Raw genomic sequence first — 18,213 nt, 5'->3', positions numbered from 1 at the left:
CGTTTTGGGTCCGGGAGAGAAGAACCGCGTCATCCGCGTATAAAAGAATTGGAATAGGGTTACCATTAATAGTAGGGGCATCTGCTTGAATTCTTCTCACGGTTTGGTCTATCTGATTTATAAAAAGGGAAAAAAGAAGTGGGGCAAGCACACATCCTTGTCGGATACCTCTATTGATTCTAAAAAAGGGTGTGCATTCTCCAGCAGCTCCAAATCTAACTTTACTTGACAGATTGACCCAGGCTTCCAGTCTCTCTAAAAAGACTCGACTAAGGATTTTAATTGACGAGTCCAGGAGTGAGATGGGACGATAATTTCGTGCCTCTGACCTAGAGCCTTTCTTATAAAGACGTACAAAAGGGGGTGGTAATGGACGGAGCATCTGAACCAATCAAACACTCACACCCAGTCAAAAGATCTGGGTTTAATCCATCACCGTTCTTTAGCCCACTCTGCCACCCCAGTTGAGACATGGCTATATGCAAATCAGTCTGACCCTGTGCCTCATGGGAACAGTCCAGCCCGAACTGCCAAGCCATTTCTTCCCTGGACCGGAAACAAGTTTCCGAGGACCGGTTTCTGGCATTCCAGCCGTCTTCAGCCCAGCTTGCTTCAATCCAGTGGCAAAGTGAGCAAGGGACTCATGTCTGAGCATACCCTGCCACACTTATGGTGGCCAAAAGCGGTACAAAAGGGGGGTGGTGATGGACGGAGCATCTGAATCAATCAAACACTCACACCCAGTCAAAAGATCTGGGTTTAATCCATCGCCGTTCTTTAGTCCACTCTGCCACCCCAGTCACTTGAAACCGCAAATACGAATAGAAAAACTAGAATGTTGGAACGGTCTGTACTACAGCAAAAAGAGCAGCACTTACTGAACATTAATAGTGGATGAATGACACAGGTTGTTCAGTAAAGCTCAAAGAAAATATCACTGTAGGAAATGGGACCCCTGGCCGGCCAGGGCTTGCGCCACAGCCAGTCAGAGACCACCACTCCTATGTAAAGTCGACCCCTGCTCACCCTCTAGGTAACGCGGCGTGGGCAGTCAGGCCTATCTCGGAGGACATGTGTGAAGCATTTGCGCACACACCCATCAACAACAACATCCAGGGCCTCCCACAAAAGGACTCCACACCAAGTATATGAAAATAGTCTTTGTATTAAGAAGGACACATAGGAGCACACATTGTACAAGGGGCCCGAGGCACAGGCGGGGGGTACAAGGAAGAAGGTAGAGGGCAGGGCCAAGGGGCCCCTGCCAGGGGTATGCACATAATGGATCACATATCCACTGGGAGCTTCATAGAACTAGCAGTAGAACTCACTCTGACCAGGGATCACATACATGGGACATCGGGTATTCAGGAGGGAAGGGACAAGGTACATAACACAACAGAGGCCCCCATCAGCAGGGCAACACATAATAATTCTCAGCCTCCCTTTGATATTAGTCAGTAGCACCCCATAGGCCAGACGGCCTTCCTGGGGCAAGGGCGCCTTAGAGTCTCGATGTTCAGGGTGGGCTGCAAGGGGCCCGGGGCAAACCTAAACGTGGCAGCGGCCCACGAAGTGCTGGGCCGCTGAGGGGCTTTGATGTAGCCTTGCAGGCTCAGGGGAGGATGACGCCATGAGGGAGCCTCCAGGACTCCAGAGCAAAGACGCTGGGCGGAGCCTCGCCGGCTCGAGGGAACATGTGGGCAATGGTGGAGCCTCTCGCAGGCTCGGCAGGGCCAGGGACACGTGGTGGAGCCTCTCGGGGCTCAGGGAGACAGGGGGCAGTGGTGGAGCCTCTCGGGGCTCAAGAGTACAGGGACGCGTTGGAGCCTTCCCGGCTCGGGAAGCATGAGGTGGACTGGGAGCCTCGCAGGCTCGGTGGGGCAAAGTCCAAAGGTGGAGCCTCCCCGGGCTCAGGACGAAATGGTGTGGGCAGGCGGGGCCCCCCCCTCGGGGGACCCGGCATCACTGGGGGCCCCCACGGGACCACAGAGCACACAGGGGATTCACTGATGGGAAGGGGCGGGCACCGGCAATGTGCCCCGACGCCCCTCCTCCTTGCTGCACTCACCGGTCGGTGGACACGCCGGTCTTTCCTCGCTCTCCGGGGCTCCCACTCGCTCCTGGGGGCCCCGGGGGAGAAGCGGCAGTCCTCCTGGGCAAGGGAGGAGCGCGGAGTCCGCTCCCGCTGCTCCTCTGTCGTCGCGCTCCATGGGCCGGCCTCTCACCTCCTCTCGGGCCGGCAGCCAATCACGGCGCGGCCTGGAGGATGACGCTACGGGAGGATCCTGGGCAGGTGACCAATACCAGCACGGCCCGGGGGCGGCGTCACGAGGGTCCCAGGCGGCGGCGGTGAACTCGGGGGAAATGACGAGGAGTGGGCTCCCTCAAAGAACACGGCAATCCGGGGGGATAAGCGAGGTAGGCACTCGCTAGGGGTGTAAAACCTCCGTGGAACGGGGCGTATGCCGGGTGGGCACCAGCTTGGGGAATATAGCGTTCCCAGCGCTATTACACGGATGAGGTGCCCCAAAGTGCTAGAGGGCAGGGATCAGCGCTTCCAGGCGCTGGGTAGAAGGGACAGCGCTCCCCCAGCGCTAGCTGCAGAAATACAAAGTCCATAGGGAGTCCAGGACCTCAGGTGGAGCACAGCAGCTCCTACAAGGGAGAAGACCATCAGCAGTCCAGGAGTAGGGCTTGGCCCAGGGAGGCAAGCCAACCCTGAGCCCAAGCAGCAGCAGCCCCTGGCAGATTCAAGTTAAGAACAAGAACAAGTCCAGAGTGTCACATCACCCTTTTTATACACACATTCTTGGTCTGAAGGGGCAGGCAGGGAGAGAACCAGCTGGAACTGGTTATGGGGGGCGTTCTTTACACTGGCCAGGCTGGGAACATCAGCCGCACCCCAGGGGGTAGAGCCAGCATTGTCTGGGGAAAACCCAGACTCATTCATGACACTCAAACCAGACAGTCAATCCACAAGCAGACCCAGGCTCACTCCTCCCCTCACATCAGCATGCTAAACACTCCATTCACCACCGGGGCAGACCCTCACAGATCCTGGGAGCCAGGCTCACCAGCCAGTCTCAGCCAATCATACGCCAGGCACACATTCCACAAATATGCCAACTTCTAAAAGGGGGACTTCTACACTAGACACACTCATGCCACATATACCGTTGCGCAGCACTCAATCTCACGAGTTCATACATACCAGACTTGACCCTGCGCACCCTACGCATCGGGAACTACCGAGGACTCATCCATTCCCCATGTATTCCTATGGAAGGGTAGGTCGCTCTCTCTTCACACGCACTCAGAGGGGAAATCACCATCCCCAGGTTACATATACCATAAAAACTTCAGGGGCGGACCTGCCAGACGGGCCAAGTCCAACAATCACAATATGTTACAGAGGCAGGAAAGACTGACTTGTATGTTTAGTGACCAGGTAACCCCATGCCAGCGAGCACACAATGCCCCACTCCGGTGCATTGGAAAAAAAAATGTTTTCGGGTGTGATTGCTCAACTGGATCAACACAACTGAAAAATGCGTTTAACTTTTTTTTATTTTATGCGTTTTTCTATAGCGCGGACTTTACCCGAAGGTGTCAGAGCGCTTCACAATAGGAACAGTAATGATACATGAGGAGAAAATTACAAGTGAACAAATTACACAAAAGCAAACGATAAGTTACATGAAGCAAAAGTGACAATTGTGAGCAAACAAAATACAAGAGGTAGCACACGGTGCATTACAGGAGGAACAAGCACTGGCGTTGCCAATAGGTTTCGCATTTGGAAAGTTGGAGCTATTGGTTTTTGTAAATGACATTTTATATTTATATATCGTTATTGGCATTATCAATAACAATATATAAATATAAAATGTCATTTACAAAACCAATAGCTCCAACTTTCCAAATGCGAAACCTATTGGCAACGCCAGTGCTTGTTGTATGTGTGAGTAAGTTTGTGTTGGTCAGAGGGGGGTGGGGCAGACAGATATTTGAGGTTGTGGGAGAACACATTTGGCTACTTTATGGCTCCTCATACAGGTTCTCAAGCTGGCACTGCCTCCATCTTTATTTATTTGACATTTTGTTAATTTGTTAAGTGCCACATGTCACCTTCTTGTTACTACGGAGTACTGATCTTCGAGCCTGTCTGTTGAACCTTCTTACTTCGCTATTGTCTCTTGTTATGGTAGGTGGCTGTGCACGTACTTATAGGTCTGTTGTGTGTAATGCCAATGCTGGATAAAGTTTTGGTTATTAGGAAGAGCTGTAACCCTTCTGAAGGCCATTGTCGGTTTTTCACGCTCCTCGGGGGATTAGTGGCAGCTTCCGAAGGTTTTGGTTGTGTTTTTCCTTTTTTGGAGGTTTGAGGTAGAGCACAGCTTAATTTGTGCCCGTGCTCGCTCATAGCATTGTCAGTCTTTCTTTAAAAAAGTGCATGAGCAAATTGTTTATCAATTCAATACACTATTACGAAAACAGTAATATGAAGGTGGTCAGGCGACTCTTACAATTGTGGGTCACCTAGTGTTGTCAGAATTGTTACATTGGTACAACTGTAATGGTAAGCAGGTATTGTTTTTTTTACCTTCCTTCTAACTGCGCCTTTCAGAAATGTAAGATGACTTAGCTACAGATTTTCAAGACGCTGACGAACAATGTAGAGAAGAGTGGTGGGCGAGAGACAGACGACTGTAACGCAGGCACGGGGGTTGTGAGACACGGAGGCAGCGTGAGACCACATACCATGTATGTTACACACATATTCCCGTAGGTCTGTATTACACAGACAGGAGGTGGGTTGTCTGTGAGAGAGAGCCTGTGTTAGGCGGGGGAGAATGAGTTAGACAGAGTGGTAGGAAAGGAGGTGGGAGGTGCACGGCCGTGCTAATTACAACACACGGCGAGAGCAAATGGAAGAGACACAGGACAGAATAAGGAAGGAAGGGAGACAGCGGAGCGTGAGGGGGTAATAAATAGACTAGGAAGATAAAACGACGGAGAGAGGGATGGGGTATGTAGCGACGCAAAGAAGGAATAAAAAAGTAGTAGCGAAGGAGGATAAAGGGAAAAGAATGAACAGTCGGCAATAAAGAGGGGAAAGAAGCACGAAGAAGGGTGCCGGGCAGACAAAGAAGAAAGAGGCAGGCAAAAGCGGAAAAAAGTTGCTGGCATATAAGCGTTTCAGAACCCCAAATTTCTTTAAGGGTTCTTCCTCAGGACCGGGACTAGGCCAAGCACTGTGATACACATAAGAAATACAAAATGAGTGATTAGATAGCTGTCCCTAGTATTAAAATTAGCTCTACTTATCGTTATAAGCATAACAAGGTTGTCCTTACCCTTCACGCTTGTAAAATAAACACAGCAATATGAAACCCATGAGGGAACATATGTCCTCTTTAAATGCAGGTTTCTGAAAATAGTAAAGAACAAAATACGGGCTTAGTAGAGCTGTACAAAAACGACCATTAGTATGAGTAGAGTAGACTTTACTGAAACGGCACATTGTTTGTGGAGTAAATGTCCATGAAAAGTAGAACTTCTGAACATAGTTTAAAACGCGATCTCAGCTACCTTTTACCCGTGTAACTGTTGTCAATTAAAGGTGGACCTAAAGCGTGGTCACACTTCTTTGACTAGTTGCGTGGGTATATTGTTGCCATAAAAATGAAACAAAACTGCTACAACTTGCCCCTGAACCATGGGCTCTGTGGTGGATTGCAGTTGTCATAGAGAGAAGTTTGAGAAAGGTTTCACATTGCGGTGACCCTGTGTAAAGTAATTTAATATACGAGTGTAATCAAGAAAGCAGCTTACTCAGTAATTACACTTTTAAGCGAACTGATATAGACAGAACGACCGGCACCAATATTGAACAGCAATTGTACTCTGGTGCTGGAAGAGAGCCATGCGGAGAATGCACAGCATTCCCTCTAAGTCTGTGCTCGGACAGAGTGCAAAGTGGTTGCTGGGTGACGGCTAGGGAGGGGCTCCTGGAGCACAGGGGGCCCCCCGCACCGCGGGAGCTGATTGAACTCACTTCATTCATGAAGGCATCAACGGCAGACTCTTAGCATGTCGGTAAATTCCTGGATGGATTTAAACAAGATGTGAGCGTGTGCGTGAATGCAGAGTGCGCTCTCTCTAGCACGATCGAACAGATCCTCATAACTTGCCTGTTTCCAGAAGCTTGAGCAGTCAAATTTCAGTCCGGCGTGCACGATTCACTGCGTGTCAGAAATGCGGAAGTTTAACAAAGCTCGCATTGGACCTAACTTGTAGATTCTGATAATGTGAGGGGGGCATTGCATCATGGTACTAGTAGTCTAACAACTGGCCAGAATGATTAAAATTAAGGAAACAAGCTATGGCATCATACCGAGAGTCAAACATGGAATTCTAAGCTCCTGACACCAACAAACTTACCACGATTAAACTGCGGGTAGAGAGACAAGGGAAGCCGGATGGGGGCGGGAGAGCCTGGTGGAGGGGGATGGAATGCGTGCGAGGGGAGAAGTGTGGCAGGCAGATGCGCGGAGGAAAGCCGGATGGGGGCGGGAGAGCCTGGTGGGGGCAGGCGGATTAGGGAGATGCTCATGTAAATATTTGTAAGCAAACATTTTAATAGTTTCAATATAAATAAAAATACCTGATACACATGCTAAATTCTTCAATGCGTACTTTTTAGTTTAATCATGAATGACGTTGTGACCCGCGCCTTGGGGAGGTTCGGGGATTCTTCCTCTCTCTCCTTCCCCTCTTCTATTGCCGGGCTGCGAGCATGAAAGTGGTGAAGGTGGGTGTTGACCAGCTGCAAAAAGCACTAGCTGAACCTGGATATGAGGTAGCACTGCGTGTGGTGCGATGGGCAGACTGCATATTTTTTTGCCCTCATACTCCATTAATCTAACACAATGAAGCGGACAATGCATCTGGTAAAAAAAAGCTGCACGCAAGGCATAGATGGCGGAGGGAGGGTAAAGGACGAAGCGTCCAAGTAGATTTCTTTCATTAAGAGCGCGCCTGCTTTGTGGGTGACAGAGGGGGGTGAGGAAGGGGAATGGAGATTAGCGTATTTAGATTAACTGAGGGTGAGGGCCAAAACAAATGCAAACACAATGAAGCAGACAATGCATCCATAAACAAGTTCACACCCCAGCCTCTTGTCACCGCAGTCCTGCCGCAAGTTGAGAGAACAATAGTCGGCTGGGTCTGCTGCAAATCACAGAAGAATAAAAAAGCAAGCTCAAGAAAGAAAGTAGCCTCTTGTCACCGCAGTCCTGCCGCAAGTTGAGAGAACAATAGTCGGCTGGGTCTGCTGCAAATCACAGAAGAATAAAAAAGCAAGCTCAAGAAAGAAAGTTTGAAAGCCTTGATGCAAGACAAAGGCGGAAGAGCTGCACTGCACAGATGAAAACGCGCGAGTCAGCAAATTGTATTGATTAACAAGCTAAACCCGGGCAAGCAAGACTATTCCGCCATGCTCGGCTCCAAAAAGCAAATGGCCGGATGGGGGCGGGAGAGCCTGGTGGGGGGGCGGGAATGCGTGCGAGGGGAGAAGTGTGATAGGCAGATGCGCGGAAGGAAGCCGGATGGGGGCGGGAGAGCCTGGTGGGGGCAGGCGGATTAGGGAGATGCTCGTGCGTGTGTGGTCACGTGACCCGCTTTTGTGGTCACGTGACCTCACATGCACTGTAAAGAAACCGCAGTGGAAACCGCAGTGGTTTGACTATTCGATCGAGCCCATGAATTTTCGCCATTCCATTCGCAAGCGAATGGTAATAGGCGAAACCTAAAAAGTGACATGTGTGCAAGTTACAAAAGCGTACAAAATACAAATAGAGGTAAAATACTGCAATATATGGCAGACACTCAAACACAAGAACAAACGTTACGTATGGCAATGGTGGCACTTGAGCAGGTATAGAAAGCAAACAAAATGTAAGCGGTAGCAAACAGTGTGTTACAAGAGAAAAGTGCTGTGTGCAGGTTACAAAAGAGTACCAGACCCAGGTGCAGGGATAATGCTGCAATAAATGGAGGATAAGCCCCTGCCTCAAGCACTGCGTCCTCACACAGCAGCTGCCCTTCCATACTTTGAACCCCGCCTCAAGCACTGCGTCCTCACACAGCAGCTGCCCTTCCATACTTTGAACCCCTGCCTCAAGCACTGCAGATGCCGCGCAGTCACTGCCCTCCTTGAAGGCTGCCCTTCCATGCTTGGAACCCCTGCCTCAAGCACTGCAGATGCCGCGCAGTCACTGCCCTCCTTGAAGGCTGCCCTGCCATGCTTTGAACCCCTGCCTCAAGCACTGCAGATGCCGCGCAGTCACTGCCCTCCTTGAAGGCTGCCCTGCCATGCTTTGAACCCCTGCCCCAAGCACTGCAGATGCCGCGCAGTCACTGCCCTCCTTGAAGGCTGCCCTGCCATGCTTTGAACCCCTGCCTCAAGCACTGCAGATGCCGCGCAGTCACTGCCCTCCTTGAAGGCTGCCCTGCCATGCTTTGAACCCCGCCTCAAGCACTGCAGATGCCGCGCAGTCACTGCCCTCCTTGAAGGCTGCCCTGCCATGCTTTGAACCCCGCCTCAAGCACTGCGTCCTCACACAGCAGCTGCCCTTCCATACTTTGAACCCCTGCCTCAAGCACTGCAGATGCCGCGCAGTCACTGCCCTCCTTGAAGGCTGCCCTTCCATGCTTGGAACCCCTGCCTCAAGCACTGCAGATGCCGCGCAGTCACTGCCCTCCTTGAAGGCTGCCCTTCCATGCTTTGAACCCCTGCCTCAAGCACTGCAGGTGCCGCGCAGTCACTGCCCTCCTTGAAGGCTGCCCTTCCATGCTTTGAACCCCTGCCTCAAGCACTGCAGATGCCGCGCAGTCACTGCCCTCCTTGAAGGCTGCCCTTCCATGCTTTGAACCCCTGCCTCAAGCACTGCAGGTGCCGCGCAGTCACTGCCCTCCTTGAAGGCTGCCCTTCCATGCTTTGAACCCCTGCCTCACGCACTGCCGGAAGTGAGTGATTCTCTTCCGTCTTTTGAAAAGAGCTGCCTGGTAGCGCTTACCTTGAAGTCCGGAAGCTCCACTCCCTCCTCACAATGACTGGCGCCGCTTCCAGGCCGTGGCTGGTGTCGTCCAGTCCCACGGTCCGGACACCATTGGCGTCAAGGCCCCACTGTACCCGGAATCTACCGCCTGGCTTTGTTTACATCCAAAGCCGTTGGTCTGCCTCCTATGTTGATTGGCGCAGTTACACGCACGGGACGGCGGCCCCCTGAGTCTCCGCCCACAGTTCCCCTACTTTTTTGTGCCCACTTCGACCACTGGTGAGTACCCCTGCTCTAAAAGAATCCATCGCTCATAATCTAGCAAAGAATACAGCGCCTTCCCTAGCATGAAAGCACTATCCCCTGCGTTTCAAGAAGGACATGCGCGGGAGGCCTTGTTGGAGGACATGCTGCATCCGTTTCACAGGCGCCCAGAAGCAGCATTCAGCGCTACACAACATCCTTCACATTAACATATAGGAAGGAAGTGGAAAGGTCACACTTACTCCGGAAGTCTCGCGTTCCGCCTCCTGCTTCCTCGGGATCACGGGCGAGCAGGATTCCAGGGGTACAGCGCCTGGAAGAACATCAGAGGGCCTCTCGGCGCTGTGGGACACTAGGCGGAACTCTAGCAATGCGGAAAGGCACTGCTGCGTCGTTTTTGGACGGGAGGAGGTGGGAGGAGCCCAGAAAGGCGAGAGGGGGGGCGGGGAGCCGCGCAGGTTAGACAAGCTCCCCCGGTCGGACGGGTTTTGAAGCCGGACTCTGCCGCAAGGTGAGATGCGCCCCCCCCCCCCCCCGGGCATCCATGCCCTGTGACCTCTCTCTACCTCATTTCTTATCTCTAGCTGCAGGGAGGGACAGGCAGCTCTTTGAGCGTCAAAGTCTGGTTTTGTGAGCCCTGTCTGTCTCTTTAGTCTTCAGACCCCCCCACCCCCCCTTGTCTCGGTCTTTCATCCTTAGCGCCTCACTATAGCGCCCTGAGTCCTGCCGTCTGACTCTTCCCGGGCCTCCTGCTCTGTCCCCGCTGTCCTGTCTGACTCTTGTGTCCTCTCTTCCAGCAGTGACTGTCTCATCCTCTTCTAGCGCCTGTCTCTCCTCGTCTCGCAGCTTGTCTCGCAGTCAGTGCCCCCCCCCCTCCCCCGGGGCCCGCCCTGCACCCCCGCCCCCCCACCCCCAGCCCTGCTGTCTACTTGCCATCAGACCCTAGGAGTGCACACCAAAACCGGGGGGCATTTGGACGCTGTCTCTATGGTTCGAGCGCAGCCAGCTGCCCAGGGGGGGTCTGAGTGGCCTCTCTGGGGGCAGGTGGGTGCTGTCTCAGCTTCCCAGGGGGGTCTGAGTGGCCTCTCTGGGGGCAGGTGGGCGCTGTCTCAGCTTCCCAGGGGGGTCTGAGTGGCCTCTCTGGGGGCAGGTGGGCGCTGTCTCAGCTTCCCAGGGGGGTCTGAGTGGCCTCTCTGGGGGCAGGTGGGCGCTGTCTCAGCTTCCCAAGGGGGATCTGAGTGGCCTCTCTGGGGGCAGGTGGGCGCTGTCTCAGCTTCCCAAGGGGGGTCTGAGTGGCCTCTCTGGGGGCAGGTGGGAGCTGCCTCAGCTGCCAGGGGGGTCTGAGTGGCCTCTCTGGGGGCAGGTGCGCGCTGTCTCAGCTTCCCAGGGGGGTCTCAGTGGCCTCTCTGGGGGCAGGTGGGCGCCCTCTCAGCTGCCCAGGGGGGGGTCTGAGTGGCCTCTCTGGGGGCAGGTGGGCGTTGCAGCAGCCTCCGTCTCGCTGGCGGCCCATTCATGTGTGCACACACCGAGGGGGGGCGGGGGCCTGAGGAGGAGTGGCCTCATCTCTTTCACCATTGTAAACTAACTACCCCACCTCTCCCCATCCTAAAGTTGTTTTTATAAGATTAAGCCAAAGCAGAGATTTGACTGAGGGGTGATTATGCAAATGTGGCCGATTTTCAATCTCAATCCAACCCTGTCTGTCTCTGCAATGCTTGTTGAACTTGGCCTCACCCGGTGCCCTCCACACTTCTCCCCAAACACTTTACAGCTCCCCTGGCGCTCTGTATTCTTTGCCACTGGGCCAAGGCAGCTCCAGACATCACCGGCTGCCAGACCTGGGATATGGAAAACAACTTCCCTCATCTCACTTCATTTAATGGCTGAAGCATCCTTTGTGGTCCAGCTCGCAGGGGTGCAGCCACGGATGAGGCTGATCCCAGGACCGGAGCTTTCAGTTTCCTCTGCCTCCAGCTTGTTAAACAAACAAACAGGCGCCCCCTTGTGTCCACTGTGCAGCACCCACTATAACCAGTGCTTTAAATTGGCAGGTAGGTACTCACCGCTACAGAGTACCGGCACTTGAGTACCGGTACTCCTAAGTTAATGGCCCGGTTGTTATGGGGTCGGTGCAGCGCTCCTCAGCTCTGTCTTTGGCAGGTCTCTGCTCGGCCTACAATGGGTTGAAGCGCCTTGAAACCGAGCTGAAGCCAGGGCTGAGCTGAGCTGCTTCAAAGCGCCAGCACAGAGCTGCGGGGGCCTCTCTGGGTGGAAAGGGCCCCTTCAGAGGGGGTCAGAAGGGGCCAAAACCCCTGACGGGCGCGAGCGTGGGCCACATTGGTCAGGGCCACAGCTTGTTAGCAGCCCGTTGTTTTCAATGCGCAAATCTTCGCCCATCAACAATTTAAATGAAAGGGATTTGCATGAAACACAATCCCGGACCTCTAGATTAAATTGATGCATTCATGCTTTCTTTCAAACTGCAGTACTGGTGCTGATTCGTCAATGTGTTTACGTTTAAGTTTATTTATTTGTTGCATAGTTAACTAAAACCATTGCAATGCTACCAATGGGGAAAAAAAGAAAAGAAAAAATAAAATAAGCCATTTATTGATAAACATTTGTTATACGACTATAAACTTAGGTCAATCAATATATTTATAGAGCGCACTACTCACCCATGAGGGTCTCAAGGCGCTGAGGGGAGGGGTGCTGTCATTGCTCGAATAGCCAGGTCTTGAGGTTCTTCCTGAAGGTGAGGTGGTCCTGGGTCAGTCGAAGGTGTGTGGGGAGGGAGTTCCATGTCTTTGCGGCCAGGTAGGAGAACGACCTTCCTCCAGCGGTGGTTCTGCGGATCCGTGGAACGGTGGCAAGGGCGAGGCTGGTTGAGCGGAGCTGGCGGGTGGGGGTCTCCAGTTTTTGTGCAAAATCCCCAGAACAGCGAGGATTTCTAAACACCTCAAGGACTTACATTGGCTCAGGGTGGAAAACCGGGTACGGTTCAAGGCCCTGAGTTATATGTTTAAAATAAAGGCAGGTACCGCACCAAAGTATCTGCAAAAACTGGTTAGGCCTTATCTCCCCACACGCAATCTCCGCTCCTTAAATGCAGCGAATTTTGCAGTGCCCAGATTCAGACTGGCTAGAGTCGGAGGGAGGTCCTTTTCCTTTTTGGGACCGACCCTCTGGAACTCCCTTCCTCTTGTTATACGAAAGGAGGAAAACTTTGCCAACTTCAGGAAAAGCATTAAGACCTGGCTTTTCAATAAATAATCTGGTCTCTAGTCGTTTCTGCTTTTGTACAGCTCTGGTTCCATAGGCCTGGCGCCGGGAAACCCTTTGTGGGTATCTGTGCGCCTTACAAATGCAAAAAAATAAATAAAATAAATATAAATAGGCAGTCGTCGAGGTATGCGGGTCCTTTGTCGTGGAGTGCTTTGTGTGCGTGGGTGAGGAGCCTGAACGTGATCCTTTTGTTGACGGGGAACCAGTGCAGGTTTCTTAGGTGGGTGGATATGTGGCTGTGGAGGGGGATGTCGAGGATGAGACGGGCAGAGGCGTTCTGTTTGCGCTGAAGTAGTTTCTGGAGTTTGGCTGTGGTGCCTGCGTAGAGGGCTTTTCCGTAGTCCAGACGGCTGGTGACGAGGGCCTGGGTGACGGTCTTTCTGGTTTCTGTGGGGATCCACCAGAAGATTTTTCGGAGCATGCGCAGGGTGTTGAAGCAGGATGATGAGACGGCGTTGACTTGTCTGGTCAATGAGAGGGAGGAGTCCAGGATGAATCCTAGGTTACGTGCGTGGGAGTCGGCGCAGGGTCTAGCACTGTGGCCCACCAGGTGTCGTCCCAGGTGGAGGGGGATTGTCCGAGGATGAGGACCTCCGTCTTGTCTGAGTTTAGCTTCAGGCGACTGAGCTTCATCCATTCTGCGACGTCTTTCATTCCTTCCTGGAGGTTGGTTTTGGCAGCGGCTGGGTCCTTGGTGAGGGAGAGTATCAATTGGGGCTCGTCGGCGTATGAGATGATGTTCATGTTGTGTTTGCGTGCAATGGCAGCGAGGGGGATAATGTAGATATTGAAGAGGGTTGGGCTGAGTGAGGAGCCCTGGGGTACGCCGCAGATGATCTTGGTGTCTTTGGAGCGGAAGGGAGGGAGGCGGATTCTCTGGGTTCTGTCTGAGAGGAATGATGTAATCCAGTCCAGGGCCTTTCCTTGGATCCCAGTGTTGTAGAGGCAGGTTATTAGGGTGCGGTGGCATACGGTGTCAAAGGCTGCCGAGAGGTCTAGGAGAATGAGGGCGGTTGATTCTCCGTTGTCCTTCATGGTCCTGAAGTCATCGGTGGCTGCGATGAGAGCGGTTTCGGTGCTGTGGTTTGCTCGGAATCCAGACTGGGACGGGTCGAGCGAGTTGTTCGTCTCGAGGAAAGCGGTCAGCTGTTTATTGACGGTCTTCTCAATGACTTTGGCCGGGAAGGGAAGAAGAAAGATGTGGCGGAAGTTCTTGAGGTCTCTGGGATCCGCCGTGGGTTTCTTCAGTAGGGCGTTGATCTATGCGTGCTTCCAGCTCTCTGGGAAGGTGGCTGACGTGAAGGAGCTGTTTATGATGTTCCGGCGGTGTGGTGCGATGATGCTGTCGGCTTTGTTGAAGATGTGGTGGGGGCATGGGTCAGCCGGGGGATCCGGAGTGGATGGTGTTCATGACGTGGGTGGTGTATTCCGTGCTGATGGGTGTCCATGCGCTGAGGGTGATGGTAGGGGTCGTTGGTTCTGTGATTGGAGGCGGAATTTGGGGTCCGCAGCAGCAGCCAAATCGCCTCCAAAGAATCTGTGCTCCAATGAGAAAGACACACCCGTGACAGTTTCAGTACCGAATACGTACATCACACAAAATGCGACCCCCAACATTGTGCTGCACCTATTAAGGTTTTTGGTGGCCTCCATCAGGGGCGGCTCTAGGCTCATGGCCCTGGGCAGGGAGCGTAGGTAGAGGGTCCCGGAAGAGGGGGTCCGGGCGTGGGCCCCGAATAGGAGGGGTCAGGGTGTTTGGAAGTGGAACAGAGCCGGAGGCCGCCAAATCCCTGCCAGGGGCTGCCACGCAAATATGTATCCATCCTCAGAGGATTATTATATTAGGGATATATATTGGCGTCCCCTGGGGTTTGGCGGCCCTGTGCAGGTGCACAGCTTGCACATGCCTAAGGCCGCCCCTGCCTCCAACGTCAGGCACTGCGTGTGAAAGAGAATGTGTGAGGGCCAGGAAGTAAAAGCAATAGGTGTGTTAGTTGGCAGGCGTAGGTGTGACTGAGAGTGAAAAGTATACTGTGTTTTTGTGAGAAACTAGATGTGCCTCAGGGAGCATAAAATAGGCTTTTAAGTGTGTGAGGGGCGAGTGTGTGTGAAAGGGGGCAAATGTAGTTAGACTTTTTTTCAGCTTGTAGGGAATGTGTGTTAACAGTCCATCTCTTCTTGTGGTGATCTGAATATTTTGTGGAATTTTGAGTATCTCTTTAAGAAAATGCGAGCCACGTGAACAAATGATGCAGCAGGTTCACCATTCAGAAGACAAATGTAGTGGTGTGGGGAGGGGGTGGCGAGGATTGTACAGGGACAGCCGAGCCAAGGGCTTGGCTGGGCTCTAAGAGACCTTGAATCAGCCAAGCCCAGAAATGTTTCCAATGCAAATCATCCCACAACAGGATAAAATATCTTCAAAATGAAAAAAACATATTTCTTTAACATGGTGTAGGTCTCTTTATACAATATTGAGGAATAATAAAGAAAAAAGGGGACTTTTGTAAAACACAATATTTGACTAAGATCACAGAGTTTGGTTGAGTGGAGAAGCCAGGATAAATCTAAGGTTTTCTTGTTTCACTTTGTACATATCAGCCATTAAATAGGTAGCTATTTATCTCTCTTTTTTACGTCAGATGTTAATGTGTTGTGATTAACTTTGTGCATAATGGCACAGAGAGTGCAGCAGGCAGAAGCCACATGAACTTTTGCCTCATTTGGGCTCGAAGTTCCAAGAGTTGATCCAGAACCCAGCATCTGGCTGAAGCCCGGCTCAACCTGCAAGTGGCTCACACACCTCTAACAAATGTTCTTTAAAAATACCTACTCATGGGGCCAACTCTAGCTTTATTCATCGGGCAAAGGCCAAGGGTTGGAAGCAGAAAATGGCGCAGTTTCATAGAGTAAAGTCTGAACTTAATTATTATTTTTTTAAACTCTGCCCCAAACAGTTTGACAAGAAGACAAATGTGATAATACCTTTAATCTGACTTGTCTACATCATCACAGCATGCTGCATTTCGAAACCTGGTACAGAGATCTTTGTGCATCCAGTACATTACCGGGGAGAATGGCACTTTGATAACTCTGGTGGTTAATGCACTTGCTGAAAATGTGTGTGTGTGCGCATTCTTCAAATCAAAGGTTTGACTGAACATAAAATTGCATGGAGGGTCAATGTTGCTGCTGTAATGCACAGCTTGAAACATGCAGATCACCGATTTCTTTTTTCTATATAGAGCTCTGCTGGTGACTCTTTGTGCTGCAGAGACCGTTGTCTTCCCTGCAGGTCACATGTTGAGCTCTGCTGGTGACTCTTTGTGCTGCAGAGACCGTTGTCTTCTCTGCAGGTCACATGTTGAGCTCCACTGGTTACTCTTTGAGCTGCAGAGACCTTTGTCTTCCCTGCAGGTCACATGTTGAGCTCTGCTGGTGACTCTTTGTGCTGCAGAGACCGTTGTCTTCCCTGCAGGTCACATGTTGAGCTCTGCTGGTGACTCTTTGTGCTGCAGAGACCGTTGTCTTCCCTGCAGGTCACATGTTGAGCTCTGCTGGTTACTCTTTGTGCTGCAGAGACCGTTGTCTTCCCTGCAGGTCACATGTTGAGCTCTGCTGGTTACTCTTTGTGCTGCAGAGACCGTTGTCTTCCCTGCAGGTCACATGTTGAGCTCTGCTGGTGACTCTTTGTGCTGCAGAGACCGTTGTCTTCCCTGCAGGTCACATGTTGAGCTCTGCTGGTGACTCTTTGTGCTGCAGAGACCATTGTCTTCCCTGCAGGTCACATGTTGAGCTCTGCTGGTTACTCTTTGTGCTGCAGAGACCGTTGTCTTCCCTGCAGGTCACATGTTGAGCTCTGCTGGTGACTCTTTGTGCTGCAGAGACCGTTGTCTTCCCTGCAGGTCACATGTTGAGCTCTGCTGGTTACTCTTTGTGCTGCAGAGACCATTGTCTTCCCTGCAGGTCACATGTTGAGCTCTGCTGGTTACTCTTAGTGCTGCAGAGACCGTTGTCTTCCCTGCAGGTCACATGTTGAGCTCTGCTGGTTACTCTTTGTGCTGCAGAGACCGTTGTCTTCCCTGCAGGTCACATGTTGAGCTCTGCTGGTGACTCTTTGTGCTGCAGAGACCGTTGTCTTCCCTGCAGGTCACATGTTGAGCTCTGCTGGTGACTCTTTGTGCTGCAGAGACCATTGTCTTCCCTGCAGGTCACATGTTGAGCTCTGCTGGTGACTCTTTGTGCTGCAGAGACCGTTGTCTTCCCTGCAGGTCACATGTTGAGCTCTGCTGGTTACTCTTTGTGCTGCAGAGACCGTTGTCTTCCCTGCAGGTCACATGTTGAGCTCTGCTGGTTACTCTTTGTGCTGCAGAGACCGTTGTCTTCCCTGCAGGTCACATGTTGAGCTCTGCTGGTGACTCTTTGTGCTGCAGAGACCGTTGTCTTCCCTGCAGGTCACATGTTGAGCTCTGCTGGTGACTCTTTGTGCTGCAGAGACCGTTGTCTTCCCTGCAGGTCACATGTTGAGCTCTGCTGGTGACTCTTTGTGCTGCAGAGACCGTTGTCTTCCCTGCAGGCCACATGTTGAGCTCTGCTGGTGACTCTTTGTGCTGCAGAGACCATTGTCTTCCCTGCAGGTCACATGTTGAGCTCTGCTGGTTACTCTTTGTGCTGCAGAGACCGTTGTCTTCCCTGCAGGTCACATGTTGAGCTCTGCTGGTGACTCTTTGTGCTGCAGAGACCATTGTCTTCCCTGCAGGTCACATGTTGAGCTCTGCTGGTGACTCTTTGTGCTGCAGAGACCGTTGTCTTCCCTGCAGGTCACATGTTGAGCTCTGCTGGTGACTCTTTGTGCTGCAGAGACCGTTGTCTTCCCTGCAGGTCACATGTTGAGCTCTGCTGGTGACTCTTTGTGCTGCAGAGACCGTTGTCTTCCCTGCAGGTCACATGTTGAGCTCTGCTGGTTACTCTTTGTGCTGCAGAGACCGTTGTCTTCCCTGCAGGTGACACGTTGAGCTCTGCTGGTGACTCTTTGTGCTGCAGAGACCATTGTCTTCCCTGCAGGTCACATGTTGAGCTCTGCTGGTTACTCTTTGCGCTGCAGAGACCGTTGTCTTCCCTGCAGGTCACATGTTGAGCTCTGCTGGTGACTCTTTGTGCTGCAGAGACCGTTGTCTTCCCTGCAGGTCACATGTTGAGCTCTGCTGGTTACTCTTTGTGCTGCAGAGACCGTTGTCTTCCCTGCAGGTGACACGTTGAGCTCTGCTGGTGACTCTTTGTGCTGCAGAGACCATTGTCTTCCCTGCAGGTCACATGTTGAGCTCTGCTGGTTACTCTTTGCGCTGCAGAGACCATTGTCTTCTCTGCAGGTCACAAGTTAAAAACTTTGTCATATAGTTCAGTGGTTCATGATTCTGCATCAAGGTTATGAATGCAAACTACAAGGCAAACGTTAGGAAACTTGCTGTTTTTTTTCTCAATATTTTATTATACGGTTGCTAAAAAAAGGTTACTTTGGTTAATATTAAGGGCTTATTGGTAAGTACTGTGTAAATAGTTAGACATTTTTATAATGCATGCATATTTTTTGTATACAAAG

General features: G+C 51.9%; 2 protein-coding genes across 5 annotated transcripts in view; one reads left to right on the top strand and one right to left on the bottom strand.

Annotated features, from left to right (window-relative positions):
• The window catches only part of LOC147736796 (uncharacterized), a 104,051-nt gene extending 94,333 nt beyond the window's left edge, over positions 1-9,718 (bottom strand). For 2 of the 4 annotated variants that reach the window (XM_086953478.1, XM_086953477.1), the window contains exon 1: positions 9,084-9,366. The gene's annotated coding sequence lies outside the window, so the exon portion shown is untranslated. Of the gene's footprint in view, positions 1-9,083; positions 9,379-9,571 lie in introns of those variants that run through there. The other 2 variants (XR_015307579.1, XM_086953479.1) reach the window with 2 other exon arrangements.
• Positions 1-18,213, top strand: part of LOC147736795 (uncharacterized) — a 119,927-nt gene that overhangs the window by 58,688 nt on the left and 43,026 nt on the right. The gene's annotated exons all lie outside the window — the stretch shown is intronic.

This window comes from Lissotriton vulgaris, chromosome 1_2 (assembly GCF_964263255.1).
Source record: "Lissotriton vulgaris chromosome 1_2, aLisVul1.2, whole genome shotgun sequence".
NCBI lineage: Eukaryota > Metazoa > Chordata > Amphibia > Caudata > Salamandridae > Lissotriton > Lissotriton vulgaris.
Note: the sequence above shows the minus strand (reverse complement) of the source record. Positions and strands in the feature narration are given on the sequence as shown.